Source organism: Neodiprion lecontei, chromosome 4 (genome assembly GCF_021901455.1).
Source record: "Neodiprion lecontei isolate iyNeoLeco1 chromosome 4, iyNeoLeco1.1, whole genome shotgun sequence".
NCBI lineage: Eukaryota > Metazoa > Arthropoda > Insecta > Hymenoptera > Diprionidae > Neodiprion > Neodiprion lecontei.
The window spans coordinates 17,120,332-17,136,096 of NC_060263.1; the positions used below are offsets into that span (position 1 = coordinate 17,120,332).

The following is a 15,765-nucleotide window of genomic DNA, read 5'->3' on the forward strand; positions in this document are numbered from 1 at the left end:
TATATCACTCGCATTAATATATATTTGCGGGGGAGATAACTCCGATCGGTATCGGACACGCTGCGCCCAATGGGGCGAGAAGGGGACGGAGGGCAGTGAGAGGCACAGAAATTGTGCGAGGGGAAATAACCGGGTCGAACTTGACGCGCTTTATTTTTCTTACGAGCATCCGTTACGCGTAGGCTCTTCATTTGCACTTACCTAGACTCAAGGTTTTACCGAGAACTCCAATTTTCCCACCTTTTCTTTCAGGTATTATCACATCCTCTTGGCCTCTCTCCAAATTCGATCCGAAGCTTGTCTCTGTGCGAAACATTTTTCACTTCCCCGCTTTTCCGGCCCTCTTGCTCGTTTTCGAAAGTATCACTTGACGAATAATAAGCGAGAGAATACTTATTGGGAAATAACTTTGCAAGTCCGATATACATTCAAATATGGAATCAATTCTTATTACAAACCGTTCTTAGGGAGCATTTAGCTATGGTTCCGAGTCCGTGACTTGAAATTTGAAAGCAAATTTGCTAACGTTACCATCGCTTCCGAAACATTTAAATTATGATCGCTGCAGTGTTTCGTTCCCGTGACGACTCCTCGTGTTCTAGTCCAAGGCCCAAGTATCATTGTATTCAATTTGTCTCCGAGGAGGCCCCAGCGGCTAACAGCGAATCTTACTTTGGTGGTACATAGTATCACATTAATGCGAACAACGATAACGGGAATGAAACGTGAAACGAATGATTTCGCAAGTTTCTGGTATCGGTGACAACGATAATTCTCCGTTACGAAAATATTTATGTCTGAACCCACATTTGACCTGGACAGCATAAAATCATTCGGCTGACCTGCGGTATAAAGTTTCCTGCATGGTGCAAAAATTTCTCTTTTATCCGACCGCGACACGCCTTCGACTTCCGAAATTAGGTCCCGTTCTAATTCCTTCGTTTCCGCAGTCGTGTACAGAAAGTCACACGACTCATGTTTCGCGATAGTATTCCACATCAACTGGAGCCTCAGGTTCCAAAGCGTCAATTGACCTATAAAAAATGTAGGGGTTATGACAGCTTAACAGTCGACATGCCTGGATGGTGTTTGCTGCTTTTTTGACCAATCGCAGCTCGAGGTCGGTACACGTCGAGTCATTTCGACTTTGCATGGTGTGATTCGCGACGCAGACGATGCAGATTGGCGGGATATTGTAGATAGGTACGAATGCTCTTCCAAGGTGGGGATGTATGTAATTCGGTGCATTTCGCATTGATTTGTTTTATGGGGCATCAAAAAGATTTACCACGAGTTTAAACCCCGGTAACTGTAATTAAACCATCAGCCCCTGACTCTGGACATCGTCTGCGGTCATCGTCGCAAGCAGCCAGTCAACGAGCGAGCGAGCGAGCGCGTATGGCCTGCGGAAATCTTATAACGTCCGTTGAGACAACCCGACATTATCCATGCAAATATTCGGGTTAAACGACCGTTTAAGAATAACATTATCCCATCTGCGGCGAATGCCATGGCACTGCAACCATGTAATTATGGAACTGTTTCCTTTGTATTTTGATATTCTTCTTCGTCGCTCGCTTATCCGCGTACCAAATCTCCTGCCTCTTATCCTCGAACCACTCGAGGGCCATAAGTTTCGTATAAACGACGGAGACGCGAAAGGTGAGAGTCTGCTGCGTGTGATTCGACAACAGGAACGTAACGATACACGGCGAAACTATTTTAGTAGAGACAAAGTACTACATACCCTACTAATTTTGAGACATGATTGTCAGCAATTTCAAACACAGCAGCGGTAACTAAAATAGAAAACGGCACGGTAGGTACGGTGTGTAAATTTATGCATACATGGGTTCAGAGATTCGGAAATTACGAAAGAAATACCAAAGTGCCTTGATAGGAACGCGTATTGAACTTGACTCTGAAATCTGATACGTTTAAAGACCTAGCAATGCAATACCGATACCATTTGAGCAGAATCTAGCTCTATACCCCGAATCAAATCAACTCCGAAATGTTTTGATTTTTTAATCGAATATCGAAAGACGTTGAAGTTACCATTGAAAGGTACACGTGCTTTCTTTCAAACTCGAAACCGTTCCTGAGATACACGAGTCCCAAAAAAGTCCCCTAACCCACGTGCTTCTGGGGTATATTGCCTCATTATAACCCGCCATGGTGCTTATTTTTTTATAGTCAATTGACACCTAAGCTTGATTTAAACGACTTGAACCTCCAAGAAGTCTGAAAAATGGAGACCGAGAGAGAGAGAGAGAGAGCGGTGGGAATTTGGGTTAAGCTTGTTCGATTGTGGTTTGTAGCCTTCGCTGTCACACATGTCGAGCCTTTGAAGGCACATGTGTAGGTTTACGTATGGCGGCGTTAGAGTTCCATCCATCTCAATTTTTAACTCGTGAAACACGAGTGGTATATTATAGGTGTAGGTACCCTCGAAAATCAAGTCCATGGGGAGTTCATACAAGATAATTATACGATACGGTAATAACGCTCAATTTAAATAATACGATGCGCTACAGACATTTTTTTTTTTCAGCTAAACGCACACATTCCTGTATTATTGTACATTTCTCACAGCATCGGTATCTCTTCGTTCACGGTATGCTTGGTTTTATTGTTTTGTTTCAAAGTTTTTCGTCTCATTCTTCACGTGACTTGTTTTTTCCCGCTACGCGCGTATAACTTTCTCAAAACGATGATATCTTGAAGCACAAGCCAACCGGTTCATTGTAACTCAATCAATTCGCGCCTAACAGTGCACGAAAACACAAAAATCACGGGGTTGAAATTATTTTCGATTCAGTCTCGCAGGTAAAAATATAAGAAAAAAAAACCAAATCGTTTCGCAAAATGGTTTTGCACTACAAATAAAGTAAACCTAGTCAATTCAGAGAGGTTGCAAAACATGCATATCTCATACCAAACAGTGATAACAAAAAAATTCGTACAAAATTAAGTAACTAGCAAATCGATTTCATCAGCTGAACAAATGAACAACGATTTGAACGTAGACGGGTGTTTTTGGAAATCAATTTACCCAGACCGTGATCAAAGGATGTTTGGGAGTACCTGGCATCGGTGATACCGATAATGAAAATAAAAAGATCTGAAATTCTTTGGGAGTTTTGCGTCACGCGCGGCAAACATTGAACGCGATGAGTCGTCGATTGGATAAGCCTTAGTAATTGTTTCGGTACCTTTAGGTAGGTACCAGGCAGTCTAGCAGCGTTTGTGTCTCCGAGGTGCAATTGCGCGTGTATTTACTCCGCCCCAGGGAATCTGACTGCGAGGGTGTAAAAGTGTCGGGTATATTCCACGGCCGGCAGCCCTTTCCGAAGAGCTTTAGAGCTCCCCCCGGTCGTCTTAAAAGAAAGGGTTAATTAAAAACAACAAAAGCTATCCGAGCCATTAGCACCAGTTTGTATGCGAAGCTCCGTTACGATTATATCCACCGGTATCGTGCTGGCAGAAGTACCCATCTTACGACTACGCCCTTACAACACCTCCGAAGGTAGCTCGGAATCAGCCATCTAGAGGAATGACGCTCGGTGTAGACTGGCTTGAAGACGGTACTTTCGTAATTACTCGACTTGAAACTGTTTCATTTGTGCTGAATTCTGAGTAGGAAGAGGAATATGAAACGGAAATGATGATGAAAAATGTTTTTTACACAATTTCACAGTTTTTGGAAAGATAGGTGAAAACATTCGTCATTCCAACTAGTGCCGTAGATATCATGTGACCTAATAACGACGAGACATTTTATTTTCCGAAGAAACATAAATCAGCGCAGCTAAGGTTTATTGGTAGAGCCTGTGCTTAGGTTATCATCGGCTGAATCAACTTATGTTTGATCAAATGACATAAATTTTTCGGAGGTTAAAGAGAAACTACTAAATTGGTTTAAACGATAATTTTTTTTCAATCGATGAGTACTGACATTGAAGTGCGGAGTGTTGTGGCATAAAAAGTTGAACACCGATACAAGTGGAATTCAGGAAATAAGGAGAGTACAAATTTCAATTGGTCATTAAGTTATTCTATTGAATACCTCGTTTTTTAGGCAAACAAATCGGATCAATTGTGTGAACAAAGGTTGAGGATTTTTGAAAATCGACATTCAGTAATGGAGTCAAACTCCCGTTTAATTCGGAATCTCGTATCCTATTCTGGATTCTGAAAACCATATGCAAAAGTGATTTCTTACTTCCATTTAATATGTATTAGAGTGAGATTCAAGAATAAATACAAACAGGGAAACAGAAAATGGAAGGCAAAAGCGTCTACAGAGGTGTATCAGAGAGAAGAAGAAAAGGTTTCATAGGCGAAAAGACTGAACACGGAATGTTAAATACATTTCACAAAGAAATCGTTTGATTAATTTTACAAGAAACATTGTTTACGTCATTGTAAAAAATCATGGTTTTTTTCATTATTGTTATGTTTTTTTTTATGCAAACACCTTGTATTTAGTACAAATACCGTACGCGATGGAGAGAAATGGAAATCATTTTTGAACTCAGCACACTCAAAGTCATCGTATTCACCAAAAAAAAGAAAATTATTTTTTTCGCATACCGGTGTTATTTTAATCACAAGTTATCGGATGTAACTCATCCAACGTCGCTGAAAAATTACATTCTCCAGTTTTGATTTTTTTTTTTTTTTTTTTTTTCCATCAAACTCGCTTCAGTTTCCGATTCGCGTTTAGAATTGGGCGTACTTGTACCGTGTCTTCTACGTACGGGCCGCAACCACTTGAATCGAGCCATAAGGGCGGCAGGCGTAGGTAAAGCGCAAAGGGCAAAGCAAAGCTCCGAGCGAGAGAAAGACAATAGATGTAACACGTAGCGTTGGACGCGCGGCAGGTCGGCGCAAAAGGCTTGCGCGTCGGCGCTTTGTTGCGGTCCAAGCACTGTCAATCACCGTTGATGGGAGGGGACGCGTCAATCTTGGTTACAGAGACCATCCGACCCCGCGACCTTCGCGTTCACGGCGTTGCTTTCCCCCCACATCCCCCCCCCCCCCCCCCCCTCCCCTTAACACACGACCCACGACCCGATGTATCCCGCTACTCTGTACCAAGAATTACGCTTTATGTAACGGGCGGGGTGATAACGACTGTTGATAATTTTTAATCTTTATTCTCTCAAATTTTCAGGTCATATTTTGCAAACGAAACAAGTGTGAGAATTATTTGTGTGTGTGTGTGTGTGTGTTTTTTTTCTTTCTTTCTTTCTTTTTTGCCTCAAAGAAGCACGCGATGTTTATCGCGTGGGGGTGAAAATGTAGAAAGTTGAAAAAAATAAAAGTGTCGTAATATTGGAATTTTTACAGTGAAATTTTTATTTACGGTGTTTAAAAATTTAGAATGGCAAAATATGGAGAAGTCAAAAGTGGAAAGATTACGAAATGCCAAGTGTAAAATCGTCAGAATTTTTCTTGATAATATGGAATATCGTATGCAAATTCTAGACCTTGCCGTTCTGTGTTTTGAAATTTTTTCTGTATTTCGATTTTTTATGTTTTCGATTTTCTATACTTTCTATACTTTCTACATGTTGATCATTCGACGAACTAGATTTTCGCGTCTTTGAAAATTCAATATTTTGGTTCTATTATCAATCGACCATTCTAGTTTTTTACCCTCAACGATATTTATATTGTGGTTGAAATTGTCGGTGCATTCACAAGACAAGTTACATATTTGGGTTAATGCGGTTGTTTGGATTACCTACAATTTATACGACAATTAGTACGGTGATAAGAACTACTCTGTTCCGTTTACTATTCTGCGTGAACATCAATATGGTCTCGCCAACCTCATATTTTCTCGGTTTGTTTTGAATCGATCTGGAAGTAATAGATTAATCATTTTTGCCAGCTCCAAGTCCTGACCTATTTTCTACGATAAGTTTACCTTACTAAAAAAGTTATCTAACAAAAATATAGCGCAGCTGAGTTCACATTTCAAAACTAAAAACCTTCAGAATGGTAGGTTTGAGGATCGTTTGATGTAACCGTTGCTCTGTAAAAATTTTGCCGCTCGTTTCGTAAGTTTTCTTATTCAGTAATATTCGTAAATTTTACTCGCCAGAAACCGAAAAAATAAATCTACGAACCCAGTTCAAATGTAAGTGTCGCGAGCGCACGTCAACAATATAAAATCTATCTGATTTCACTGAAATTGACTCGAAGGTGGGCTAAAAATACATTGTATTACTAAAAATAGGTGAATCGTGGCACCGACAATAAAATTTATAGTCTACGATACCAAGGGCAAGAGATATTTCGAAAACATGGGATCTGGTACTCTAAAACACCCCGTTTCGTCTATAAAATCTAAAACTTGACTCTCGTATCGATTACTCCGTTCAATCATTCGAGTTCTTTCTCCTTTTTTCTCTTTTCTTTTTTTTTTTTTTTTTTTTCTTTTTACCGGCGAGTCTGTAGGTGATCCAGTGTTGAGGCTGCACGACTGGCTCCCGGTACATCTAAAGAAAGTGGAAAAGGTCAATAATTCTTTTCACCGCTCCTCGACACTCAGGTCACGGACCCTGAGGTTGGCAAAAACCGACCGCTGCGCGACTGACAAATACGCTCGCGAGAACTTCGAGCTCGTATACTGTTAAGGGGAGTCTTTGCCAGAAAGATGGCGCCATTTGTATTCCGATATCACAATCCCTCGCGCCTCCCGAGGTGAACAATGTCCTTCACCTTTCGCCTGTCACACTATCCATATTCGACGCTATCGAAACGGTCCCACAATGAAACGCTTCAAGATATTATAAGGTCATTTTGACAGAGGGGCAAAATACGCTTTCAGTCACGTTATTTTTTTAAAACTTCTTTCTTCTCTGTCATTAGTGAAGAAAATAAGTTATTATGATTACTTCGAAAATTAAAAACTGTCTGGGATTAATCCCTTGAGATTAGTCCTTTGCAATGAATAGTTAAACCAGTGTTATAATATTTGACGGATGTTGAAACATTTTAGAACTCTTTACATTTATTTGTCATCGATAACTGATGAGAGTTGTATTTCATGTTTTTTGGAAATAGGCTGTTTAGTCGTCGTCACATGACCATAATCGTTAATAAACCCCGTTGAATCTCGTTGTCAGCAAGTCTGAACATTCACTCTAATTGTAGTCCGAAAAATCGCTAACCTAAGAAAGTAATTACAACGTAACACGAATCTGTGCGTTTCTCATTTGTCAACATCAACTCTCGTGAGTGCGTTTGAATAATATATGGATGCACTTAGAACCGCGAAAACGATGTTTTAAAATCAATCTCAGGATTATTAAGGTCTTCCGATATCCACTTGGTAAAGCAGTTGGTGAGGTGGTCGCCGGGGCCACCCATACAGCGGTCGATTGCCGGGCGATAAACGCGTATTATTTAATTATTCTCAGTAATTACTGATTATTACGCAGAAGCCCCCGTCGGGGATCAGCCGTTTCACCGCGCGCCATTAATTAATCAAAGGATCGAAGTAGTAAGGACCCATATTACAAGGTGCGCGCGGATGATCATCCTTTTGCCTTTACGCATGTACGTGGTTAGGTCATCCATACGTACGTCGTTAAAGCTGAGGCAACACAGGCAAGCCACGCTACAGGAATGGTCATACTGACGAGTAAACGAACTCTCATAATTTCGGGAAAACCTTGCGATAGATTTTAATTCGTTCGGATTATACAGATACGCGCTGTGCACAAACTGCTTCGTCGACCGAACGCTTCCTTTCCACCGATGTCTTCAATGGTTTTCACAAATCGCTAGTTTTTAATGCCGCGTACGACGAAACTGTTTGCCATTTCGAATGTCACTTCAACTATTTGAAATTCCGCTATCCGCAGCACGCTGCTTTCGTTGTATCAATTTATTATCACACAGGCCAAGAAGGTAATTGACGAGGAAAAGGGAGCGGCTCGGTTGACAAACCGTGTCTCGTACTTGGACTGTTTACCAACAGCCACGTATCGAAAGCGTTATTTATCGGAGTAGTTTTTAATACGCCAAAGTGTTTCACAGTAGTCCAGCCTCTATTATTGGACTCGTAACGGGCGTAGCTCGAGGCCTTGTAGAGGCCTCGTAAAACAGGTCATAAATGAATAATGAAATAATTCGTTGTTATCGGTCCCCGCACACGGTTCGGCGCCTCTCCATGAGGCGAGGAGTAACGGGAGTGATTGTGCAAGGGCGCATCTATTTCTGCCCGCTAATAGATTCCCCCCATGGTAAAACTGGAGCGGGAGGGAAAAAGCCGGGTCCGGCTATCTGGAGATGGATGCGTTGGACCTCCGGAGACACCGTTCTTCATAACGGAAGCTCTTCCTTCCTTCCTCACTCTACGAGTGCTGGAGCGACGGAGAAAAGAAGAGTCGAGGCCGCCGAGACGAATGGTCGAGATAAGGCGTCGCGACAATCTGCGTGTCCAAGGTGGCAATCAGGAAATTCTCCTCGTCCTGTTTCACCGAAGGGGAGCGAATGACGACGAGAGACAAATAACCCCCTCGAAGATCGCGGACGCCAAACGAGATCGGAGTCGAGGACCGTCGCACATTAATCTATATCAACCGATTCCATCAATATTTAATCTCAATCTACTCGAAGGACTCTAGCCTACATATTTTTGCAACGCATTTTCTTCTTCAGGTACGTATAAGTGTGCATGTGAGTGAGTCATCGGCGTGGCAGAAGAGAAATAGCTAATGTTTCGGACGCATAATTGGGAGATTCCTATACCTAAAACTTTTTACGAAAATGAAAACAATTCGAGTGGATCCAACGTTTTTTCGTATCGAAAATAGCTTTCGATTTAACACCGCTAATTGTCCCATATAGCTGGGATCAATTCGGGAAAAGAAAAACAGATTTCTTTTTGTAAAGTGTTTTGTCGAAATGATACGTACCGATATTGTAAGTTTGACTACTCTGATCACTGTTGATTTTCGTCATAGGACTGAAAAAAGCACTCATCGAGTAACACCTCCTATTTGGAGGTTGTGAAAAACAACTCGCTTTCTATAATATATCCGTGTTGACCGAAGGCGATGTGGCTCCGCGATGTGTAAAAATTGATGGCAATTAAGAATGTAATAACGTGAATCAATCAACTTGTCAACTTGTAGACCAATGACGGCACCTTTGGCGAAACAGCGACGAGATTTCAAGCCGTATATATTCTCGCGTAAATGGTAAGAGTGGCGCCACCTGCATGGAAGCTAATGGCGTAACGCCGACATTCCTCGTCAGACTTCATAGAAGTATTCAAAGAATTTCGAAATTCAGAGCTGCGATCCAAGTTGCAGCAAGAGGGAGAGAGAGTGCTGTGTGTTATATGTTTCGGCATAGAATAAATTTTACAACAGCACTTATCGGTAAGTAAACCAGTAAAAGTACCGAACTTGTCAAGTACGAAAATGCGTCCGCATCAAAGCCTCCGCGTTGAAACGATGTGAAAATTTTCAGGTGATGGAACCTTGGAAGAACTTCAAAGAGTTATTCTCTGGCAAAATCACATCACGTTGCTATCCAGAATTCTCTACTCTAGTCAAGATCGGATATTACCCAGTAGCTGTCAAGCGGCCAACATCCAGACGTTGAATAGGCCGACTAAATTAAACGAAATGAAGAGCATTTGATCAAACCATTTAATATCCGTCATTCGAACACACTGAAAGCGAAGAAATGTGTGGCGCACGCTTCTAAGATCCCGATTTTATGAAAACAGAGAAACAAAAAGGCCAAAAATAAACAGCTACGTTATCAAGCTTGCCTAGCATCGGTTTTAAAAAATCTTCGCCTCCAGCGTCCTCTTCGTGACACGTCGATGGAGACGGGTTGTCAAGGTGACCCCGTTTCCTTCGCGCAAATATTTACGCCAACTGGTTTGACGCCTGGCGCATTTCGGGGTTCCTCGTGCGTCACAGAAAATTTGGTCCAACCAGTGGAACGGTCTGTACCTACTTAGTTCCGTCGTCGCCCGGTGCTTTAACAAGACGATTTTCAGTCAGCCCACGTGCTCCGAACGCGCGCGAAAGATTTATCGACCCTGTTATTGTGCGGAGTGGGAGCCGAGGAAGGCGGGGTGCAAGTGTATCCATTTAAATATCTTACCAGCGTGAGAAAAAATAACGATTGTCCGGATACATAATAACGCGTGATTGACGGTCGACACTTTCGACCAGATTTTTCTTGCACTGTTTTACCATACATTCGCTGTTCCTAATATCGATCGGCATTCCATTTATGCATGACTCGGTGTTTTGATCTGACTTTTCCGACATCGACGTATTGACCAGTCTATTAATGTTCGTCAAAAGCTTGTTTTGCAGCTACAGAAACAAAGGCGTGGATTTTAACGCAATAGTTAGACTCGGTAGTTAGACGCGTTACGCTAACGTCGTCTGGAAAAAAAGCCTCTGAAAGAAATCGGTGAACATTTCGCGACGAGTATCCATTTAAATATCTTACAAGCGTAAGAAAAAACAACGACTATCCAGATACGTAATATCGTATGATCGACGGTCCAAACTTTCGATCAGGTTTTTCTTGAATGCTTTCATTGTACATTCGCTGATCCTAATATCGTTCGGCGTTCCATTTATGCATGATTCAGTGTTTCAGCCTGACTTTTCCAACATCGATACATCGACCAGTCTATAAGTGTTCGCAAACAGTTTGTTTTGCAACTGCGTAGAGAAAGACGCGAATCTTAACGCAATAGTTAGACTAAGTAGTTAGACGCGTTACGCCAGCGCCGTCTGGTCTTCCCGACGACACTCGGAAGGCCTGTAAAAGAAATCGGTGGACATTTTTACAGCGGTATCGGAGATTTCCTCGGTTTGGAAAAGCGACGGCGACGTAGGCAAGCGGCGTTTCGCCCCCGGGGATCACGCGCACGTAGACACGGTGCCAACCAATAAAACTTTGCATCTCCGGTGCAGTAAGTTTACGGAAGACGCCACCCGACGCGTCGGCGAGGAACGGAACGACGGACGCCAGTGTCTCCGACGCTGGTGCGAGCGCGTGGCTACTGCCAGAAAGGTAAACAACGCGCGGGGACGCGAGGCGTCGTAAAGCGCCGCGGCGCCTCACTGTTTACACCGCGACGTCGCGGCCCACCAACGCCGCGCCGTTTCGCGTCTGAGCTTCTCCGAGCTTCTTGGAGGTTCGCTCTCGGTGACTCTACTCTCGTCACTTGGCACCTACTACGTATCAGTAGCTATTTTTACCTCTCTTACAACGTTGTACCCCGCAACGATTTCGATCACCTTGCTCGCAGAGATCTGAAGGTGACGCTGCACGATGATCGATGACAATTTGTAGCTGCGTTATATTTACGATCATTCGAAGATCAGAAATCGAAGATGATGAATTTGACTTTTCAAGGATCTTGTTTGCTCACTCCTCCGCGCTTCAATGTGCTTAGTTTGTACGGTACACTGAGAATTTCATTTGTTATAGTCATTAGAAAAATTGAGTAAAACAGGCATCGTTAAGAAAACTATTTGAATATTGTTGGAGTTTGCGAAAAACAAGGTACGCGTAACCATTTTGCGCTGTTGTCAATTCTTTTTTGGTAACTGTCAACGCAAAATCAGTTTTTTCGGTTTACCATACTTTTTTAGTTAAATAAGCCTTTATCGTCAATTTATTGTTGCACAAGGATTAAATTTTCGCAACAGCTATAAAACTAATTTTCTTTTCGTACGTAGAAGTATGTTTTTCGATTGTGGTAAAAAATGAGAATAGTTAAGGACTGAGCGGTAACCGGAACTAAAAATTTCTCTCAATGTAATATTTATTCATGCCTCAATCTTACGGCTAACTTGTTTTCAGTCCGAAACAAAATGCGAGTTCAATTCGGTACGAATTGTTGTGACATTTGTTTCCAATCTCTCATGTCGGGTTCATCGCCAGTAATTGTCCAATGATTCGTATAGAATCGATCTTGCATTTTGTTTTGACCAAAAACAAGTTAGATTGAAAGATAAAGCATAAGGCATCAATATTAATATACGTTTTGCTTTTCACGATTCTTGACGTACTATAAAACATGCAAGCCTACATTTCGCTTGAAAACATAAAATGACAGATTATAAGTGAGACTGATTTTTTATTCTGACTCTAAAATATATATGAATTGAATTGATCTTTCCTAATAAATAAATAAAGGTAGGGAATTTTGAGTTTCAATTCATTCAAAAATTTATTGACACAATGAGTTTACGTCTATGCGTCAGGATTCCGAAAAAAGTAGAGACAGCCCGTCTAAAAATAAAACAAAAATTCCTCTCTATCCTGTTATTGACATATTATGATAGGATTAACTGTAGAAAAGGTAAATTTTGACAGGGTCTAAAATCTGCTGATTCATTGGACCGGTAATACATAGGAAGAATGTTATACCTATTTTCTTGAAATCTTGTTTGATGCCGTATGATACTATTAATCACTTAGACGGTAATAAACAAACTGTGTATGTTTATAAACTAATACCTTGAAGAGGTCTGATCCAAAAGTTTGATGATTTGAGGCCAAGCTCATCTCTATATCAGATTTGTTTCTGAGTTTCCAGTTTTTAAATTAATTCTTGGCGAAATCTAATTCTTCCTTTTACAAATAAACAATTTTTGACGGGGAGATTTGTTTAACAATGGATTGAGGATCGCATAGGTTCCGATTAAGTAATCAATATGACGTTATAATACGAAACACAATCTTGGGGGATACTTTATGAGAGTATCTCCAAAGCTTGTAAAGCATCTATTACGTAAGCACGTATTACATGTGAAAAGCTGCAAAGGCTCCGCAAGAATTGAAAGAGGTAGGTATAATTCAAAATATGAATTATGTACATTTTGATGTCACTTTTAAACAGTCATTAAGACGAAACAGCCTCAGGTCTGCATCGTTATCTATGGTGTATGCGTGAAGATAATTATAGACATTTCGAAGAAATCATCAAACGTAGTTATCTCAGCCTAATATAAAAGGTGTTTCACATTCAGCAAGTTACGCAACAGTCACATCAGAGAAAACCATTTGAATTCTCTACCTGCCCACACAATTACACTTATGACTACCGCTAATGAAGCTTGGACGATTCGACGACTGAGAAGAACAACGTCGCATCTCTGGTTATTGTTCAACAACATCGTATTCGAGAATATGATTCGGAGCTAACGTATTTCAGAAATTCGTAAATCATACAATATTTATAAAAAAAATATCTGTCAAATTATGATCACATTTCAGAAGTCAATCAGTGCCAATGTTCAGAATTTTTCTGCGGTACCGATGACTTACCTTTACCACGAGGTACCCAGAAGGGCCCTTCTGTACCACTTTACCAGGTTGATGTTTCGTAATAAATCAGGTTTGGATCATACATTTGTCAGTATTTTTTGATACAGAATGCCACGCACTTTTACATTCTAGGAGAAAAAATGTATCAAATGTATCCTGAGAGAAATTTTTAGTTCCATCTACCGCTCAGTCCTTGACTATTTTCATTTTTTACCAAAATCGAAAAATATAGTTCTAGGTAGAAAATGAAAATTAGTTTCGTAGCCCTCGTTTTTCGCAATCCCAACAATATCCAAACAGTTTGTTCAACGATACCTGTTTTACCGAATTTTTCCAGTCACTGTGACAAATGAAATTATTCTCGGTGCACAGTCATCTCGTAGCGAGGATCGCACGTAGGGTCGTAGGTCGCATCTTCTCGACGTCAGAGAACGAGGAAGAAGCAGAACTGACAAAAGTGAGACCGAGATCCGCAGTGTAACCGCACGAACTGCAACGGACCTATCCAACATCTGCGTTTCCATCTGCGTTAACTGCGCCTGGAGCAAAGCAGCTGAACCTGAAAAGCCCCTCGACATGAAGACGTCCCGTGGCAATGTAGCGCCTTACACGCACCCCCGGCACGGCCTCCCTGCCTCGCGTTCCGTCTGCCTACGTCACGCGTAAATCATGCGAACCGTAGTTAAAAGCGACGCACTCACCCCTCCGTTAATAAACACCGGCTAAACTATAAATTACTAATAGAGGGGCGGCCGGCGATGTCTTTGTTCCTTGCGCCGCGCGTCTCTTCGACGAATCGCTTCCGCGGTCCAGGGGAAATCGGCCAATCGGAGGCCCGGATCGACGAGCATCCGGAGCGGTCGCCTCGGTCCGGGGGGTGCCGGGTCCCATTAAGGGCTGGGGGTGCCTTTTAAAGCCTAAAACACGATCCTATTTGTTCTAATATGAAACCAATGCCAACGATGATACATCACGCTCGTACGCGTACCGCGACCAGCCTCGCCATGAATCATTTCTTAGATGCTAATGTATCAATTTATCTTCGGTCCCCGTATTAAAACTTATTTTCACCGGGGGAGGCTGCCGCGATACCCTACCGGGTTCAACAAGCGTGCCTTCGGATTAAAACTTAAATCGAGGCACAGTTCTGCGCCGAGTCAAACTGCGGAATCTAAATTACCGAACGGACGCGGTTGGTGATCCCAAGGAATCTGTCACGGCGATTCGAACGACGTAAAGAAAGATCCAAGCACATTTCCACGGACGTTCCGAGGGACGAAGAAAATCATTAAGAACGGGAGATTGGAAGGCTGTCGTCGAAGTCATCGTTCATCCTTCGCAGTTTATTTTCATACCCGACTAGCGGGAATACGAGCAGAGCGTCGTTGGTGTGGGTGGCGTTATGCGGAAGCGATTTCGCTTCGACAGATTTCGAGGGAAGCGTCCTGCGGGATGAATATACGCGCGTACACTCACACCGCTTGCGCGTTTGAACGAACGGACGGCCGGGCGAGAGACCGATAAATAAAATATCGAGGGACAGACGCACACGGATCGGTGACTGACGCAGAACCGACTGAAAAATGCCGAGTCTGACGATCAATGTAAATATATTCATGACGTGGGGTGGCGGACGGGGGTGCCGACGAGATATGGGGTTCGTTGAGGACCCGATGGCACTTGGACGAAACATAACTCACTCTTTGGCAGCTCATTACAATTTAAAAAGGCCTTTGTCAGTATATTACTCAAGATTCCTTCGGGACGCGGTCGGAGCTCCGCGAGCGGACGGACGACGCGACGTCCCGTCGTCTCTGCGACATCTGACTGACAACGATACGTCGTCGGCGAAAAATACCTTATCGGAACTACGTAATTACGAGTATACACAGCTTTGCAGGATTCTCAGCGCCGACTGTATCCTGACACGGAAAACTACGGTTGGAAAACAGTCGATACGATTTCAGATTCAATCGTTACAATTAAGAAACAGAGGATCTGGATTGAAAACTGACGAGTTTGTGAGATTATACAAAATAAAAGGATATTAAATTTTGGGGATATGGATCCAATAAACCGACGTCTAATTTTTCCCTTAATAAAATATATGAATAATATATTATCGGTCTCGTCTCCGAAAAAGAGAGTAAATAACAAAAATCACCGAACGATTTGCGTACATCCACCTATATATATATATATCTATATTAACATAACAGAAACACCAGGCGCATTACTACACGTAATGGCTTAAAGATATTTTCACTCGAACGTTTTTCCGACCTATACTCAGCTCCCTGGCAGTACAATGCCTCCAGTGCGAAATTACAATTGTCTTGGCAACTTATCTTAACCGCGTGCTTTGTCGATTGTTGGCTCTTTCCCTTAAACTCCGGGGACTCTCGGGTGGTGAGTTGGCGGAGA

General features: G+C 42.2%; 1 protein-coding gene across 2 annotated transcripts in view; it reads right to left on the reverse strand.

Moving 5' to 3' along the window:
* Window positions 1–15,765, reverse strand: part of LOC107218463 — a 259,589-nt gene that overhangs the window by 156,331 nt on the left and 87,493 nt on the right. The window lies entirely within an intron of this gene.